This window comes from Oryx dammah, unplaced genomic scaffold (genome assembly GCF_014754425.2).
Source record: "Oryx dammah isolate SB20612 unplaced genomic scaffold, SCBI_Odam_1.1 HiC_scaffold_2, whole genome shotgun sequence".
NCBI lineage: Eukaryota > Metazoa > Chordata > Mammalia > Artiodactyla > Bovidae > Oryx > Oryx dammah.
The window spans coordinates 98,576,194-98,581,610 of NW_024070186.1; positions in this window are offsets into that span (position 1 = coordinate 98,576,194).

The window sequence follows — 5,417 nt, forward strand, 5'->3', positions numbered from 1 at the left end:
AGCCTTGCAACTACCAGTCTGTAATATTTCTTTCTGTCTCAACCCTGGTCCCCCATGCCCTGCCCCCATCAGTTATTTGATATCTTAAGAGCCAATAGAGATTGACAGCAGAGCCAAATTGATTGTGCAGACCTGGGTTCCTTAGGTGATGGAAAATTATGATTTGACCGAATCTGAAGCAGTGGCTGCATGCAGACTCAGCTTTGTTCCTCAACTTGGGGCCTTCTGATGTGGAACACAGAGATGCTGAAATTTTCTCCCTCAGGAATGACTGATTCATAACGTTATAAAACACTTTGAAAAACAAATGGAAATGCCTAAATATATAGAGCCAGAAAACATTTCTGTTTTATGAACATAAAAAAACCTTAAAATTGAATAACATGCAGTTGTCAAAACTCATAGAATTATACTTCATAAAAAAAAAAAAAGAAAAAACAAACTACTGCATAGCTCAAATGATAAAGAATCTGCCTGTAATGCCAGAGACCCGGGTTCAATCCCTGGGTCAGGAAGATCCCCCTGGAGAAGGGCATGGCAACCCACTCCAGTATTCTTGCCTGGAGAATTCCACAGACAGAGAAGCCTGGCGGGCTACAGTCCGTGGGGTTGCAAAGAGTCGGACATGACTGAGTGACTACAACACACACACTCATATTTCATAAAGAAAATTTACTCTCTAGAAATTTTAAAAAATGAACCAGGATGAAGGAGGAATCCCAAATGGAATATAAACTGTAACAACTGAACCTAGCTATATTACAAATGAATAACAGAATCATAATGTAGGGCTGGGGAAGAAAAGAATTAAGTACTTTGGAAATCAGTATTTTGGCTGGATACTGTAAAGCTAATGGCAAAAAGAACTGTACACAAATACTGTATTCTACTTAGTAAATCTACTACTTGTGTATATATGGGGGTTGAACATATACTTAAATACACTGTAGATAATCAAAGTCAGGCTTTGCACTGTCAGAGTAATAAGTTACAAATAAGGAAAGAAGGAAGGCTGGAATGAAACCTAGGTTTTAGGTGAGAGTCAGAGGTATCAGTGCATCATGGCTGTGTGCATGTGTGTGTTTGGAGAGAGAGACATACAGAAGTATAGGTGTATTTATGTACCTAGTATGCTCCTAGTATTCATCTGTAGATTTCTTAGCTCTATCTGCTGAGAGGCCTAAAAGCAGTGACATCCCAATAGCAGCGAACACACCCACCACCTAAATCCTGGTTTTTACATCCTATTCTCCAGTCTGAGGAATTAGGGATTCTTAAAAAAGTGTTTGATTCCAGGGCTGCAGATGCTGCTGCTGCTAAGTCACTTTAGTCGTGTCCAACTCTGTGCAACTCCATAGACGGCAGACCACCAGGCTCCCCCGTCCCTGGGATTCTCCAGGCAAGAACACTGGAGTGGGTTGCCATTTCCTTCTCCAGTGCATGAAAGTGAAAAGTGAAAGTGAAGTTGCTCAGTCATGTCCTACTCTTAGCGACCCCATGGACTGCAGCCCACCAGGCTCCTCTGTCCATGGGATTTTCCAGGCAAGAGTACTTGGGTGCCAGTGGGATGCCAGTGTCTTCTCCAGCAGGGCTGGGGTAAGGTAAATATAAGTTGAGGTATGAGCATCTAATCCTGCTAGAGAAGCAAAGAAGTACTCAATAAAGGGCAAAGTAGCCAACCTGTAACCAAAGTTGGAATAATTTTAGCAACAAAACAAATATGGATTGTATTAGATTATAACCCATAGAACAAAATAAATATCCATGAATCCAGGTTGATATAAATAAATAGCTGAATGAATGAATGAGGTAGAAGGGGGAGCTTTTCCTTAGAGAAGAATTCCAAATAATAAATGTAGAAGTAGTTAGGGAAATAGAAAATATTTATTAGAACATCACAGCAATAATTTTTCAGGCAAGACTGAGTGATGGATGGTAAAATTAGCAGACAAAAGTTTGAAGAACAACAAGGTATTTGCATAGTCTCAAACTATTGCCCCTAATATTAGTCACAACGATTAAAACCTGCCTTTACTGTGAAGAAACCCAGGAGATACCACCAAGTGATTAATGTTAACATCACTGGTGGTAAGATATATTGATATTATGCCACCCCAGCATGGTACACTGAGAAGGACATATCACATCTGTGACATTCTTGTCCCCAGATGGAAAACATCAGACAAATAAAAGTTGAGGGAGAGTTGATAAAATAACTGACCAGTTTCCTCAAAACTGTCAAGGTCCAGGAAAGACTAATGAACTGCTGCAGATTAAGAAGATCAAGGATACGTGAAAACTGAATTCAATGTGGGATCCTGCACTGACTTCAGAGCAGCAAAAGGACGTGAGAGGAAACACTGATGAAATCTAAAACAGTCCATGGTTTAGTTAATAGTATTGTAATGATGTTTCTTAGTTTTGATTACTGAACTTGGTTGTTAAGGATGATAACAATAGAGAAACTGAGTGGAGGACATAAAGGAACTCACTGGACTGTTTTTACAACTTTTATAAAGTTACTTGAATAAAAAGTTGAAAAAATGAAGGGGGTCCATGCAGGTAAAAAGGAAGAGGAGGATGAAAGAGAAAAGTGGGTACAGCATATCTGAAGTTCTCTGGCAGTGAATGCACTGTAGGAATGGAAGTAAGTTCAGAATGGCTCAACAGAGAGGGGAGGTGGGGATTTTCTTCTTTTAAATCATAATGGAAAAATCAGTTTCTCATTTTAAGTCACTCATTTAAAAACTGGAGGACCATTCAAGCGGCCACGGGCTAGTCCTGGCCTTCACAAATGTTCAGGCCTACTCTGTAGCTACAGACAGCACCTCCAGGATTTGCTCTGGATGTTTCAAAAGAGTTCGTGAGTGCTTGGCCAGGGACCAGATTGGGGGTCACCTGGAGAGCCTGGGGACTTGAATCTCACAGACCCCTCAGACATATTAAGTAGGGAAGTCAAATCTTAGGCTTACTTAAGAGCGCATGGAAATAACACAAGGGGACTAGGGCTTTTGGTCCAAATGTTAAAGGACATCTATTATCACAGTGAAGCTGTCCATGCCACTAGGACCGCATGGGCCATCATGGGGCCACATCTTCCCCTAAGCTGAGCTCAGGGGGGTCTTGCCACATTTGTCTCTGGAATGATGACCAACTCCCCTTTCTGCCTGTCATCTGATTTCTTAGATGTGTCATGACACCTTAACAGATTTGGGAGGCATTCTCCCCATAAGTTGACCTGGGATATCTCTTGTCTACTAGAGTTAACTTTATAGTTTCATTCTCATGAAGTGAAAGCGTTAGTTGTCCAGTTGTGTCTGACTCCTTGCGACCCTATGGAACCCGCCAGGCTCCTCTGTCCATGGGATTTTCCAGGCAAGAATACTGGAGTGGGTCCCCATTCCCTTCTCCAGGGGATCTTCCAGACCCATGGATTGAACCTGGGTCTTCTGCTTTGCAAGCACATCCTCTACCACCAGGGAAGCCTTGGTTCATTCTCATAGGCAATCGTATTTCCAGTTTAGTTAACCATCAACTTAGACATGGTTTCCATGACCTTACACACTTCTTTCTCTCTCAAAAATATTTGAAATGAACAAAATATTGAGGCAGCTGGCTCTGAAGCTGCGCTACAGCAGTGTCAAGGTGGAGGGGGTAACTGACATATCTGTTCTCACTGTTCGCTGGGGTCCCTGCAGCAACTGTGAAATCATGGATCTTGGGATCAGAAGACCTGAGATTGGATTCTGTTGCCACAATTTCCAGTTGTATGGGTTTAAACAAATCACTAAGCCTTATGTTTCATTTTCTTATCTGTAAAACAAGGACAATGACAATACTTATCTCACAAGATTAAGAATCAATAGAGATATTATATGTGAAAATACTGTTCAAAGAATAATGTGGTTTAGTTGCTAAGTCATGTCCGACTCTGTCTGTGGGATTTTTCAGGCAAGAATACTGGAGTGGGTTGCCATTTCTTTCTCTGAGGGATCTTCCCAACTTAGGGATTGAACTTGGGTCTCCTGGATTGTAGGCAGATTCTTTATCAACTGAAAACGTTTAACAAATGTCCATTTTAATTTCACTGTTCCAACACAGAAAAACATACGGCATTTAAAAAATGTTAAATAAAACCCCATAGGCACAAATAGAAGCCAATAATTTCAGTAAAGCCATCCCTTTTGTTTTTAAACCTAAAACATAATTTTCTACGCTCAGCCATGTAGTCAGATGTGAGACGTGGGATTCTTTTCTATGGCATCCTTAGCAGTGAGAGCCCAGCCTGGTTGCCAGGACCATAAAAACAGAAGGCTGTTGATCATTAGCCTGCGTAAAACACAGCACTTGGGCATCTCACTTGGAACTCGCTTTTTAACTTGTTTCAAGAGGTGGCGCTTAGAACTGAAAAGAGCATTGTATGTCTGAATGAGTGCACCAAAACACCAGGCCAGACTGGGGTGTGGGCACCCACTTATGTGTGCAACTGCCTTTTTACCTAATTAATCCTCTCCTTGCAAGCCTGAACGTGGCCTGTGAACTTCACATTCCACTGGTAACTAGAACTCTGGATCCTACAAAACCTGGAGGTTTTAATGGAACGTTATTTGTTCAGGGTCCTTGAAGCAATGATATCTAATGGAGCAGAAGCAAAGAGAAAATGCCCTAAGCATTAGTGAGAACAGTTGATTTCCAGCACGGATCTGGCCCTGTCACTGCCCTGCTTAGAAGCCTCGGATGGCTCCCCTCCTGGACTGAGTCCAAACTCTTCTCAACCAACCCGGACACATCTCTCCGCACACTCAGGCCACACCCACTGCCCCCACCTCCCAGGGCCTGCACTTCTCCAAGTGTGGTTTGCAGACTACCTGTAAGAAAATAAACCAGCTGTGTTTGCACAAAATGGAGGTATCACTGCTGGCCCTCAGGGCTACTGAAACCACATTTCTGAGTGTAGAGACATCAGAACTTCGCACGTCAAAAGTAGCTCCTCTAGCCATTCTCACAAACACAAAGGTTTTGGGGACGCCCATCTAGCCACACTTAACAAGCTCTCTGTTCCTTGAACTCGGCATGCCCTTTTCTTTCTCAGTTCCTCTGCCTTATTCTTTTCCTCTCCACAAACTTACTAAGGGAAGCGCCCTTTCTTGAGTTCCTTCTGTAAGCCAAATGCAGTCCATACATTGAGGCTTCGAGACTCAGTCCAGATCCCTGGATTCTCTGCTGCCTTTCCTTACTCCCTCTCAAACAACGAACACAAGTAACTGAACACTGACTAAGCCTCGTGTCCCCAGTGCAGAGAGAAAATAGAAATGAATTCAGTTTAGTCTCTATCCTCAAGACGCTCATCCAGAGTGACAGAGATCTATGTCTGTGCCTCTAGTCTCTCAGTTGAGAGAGACTCTCAGAATCAGGGC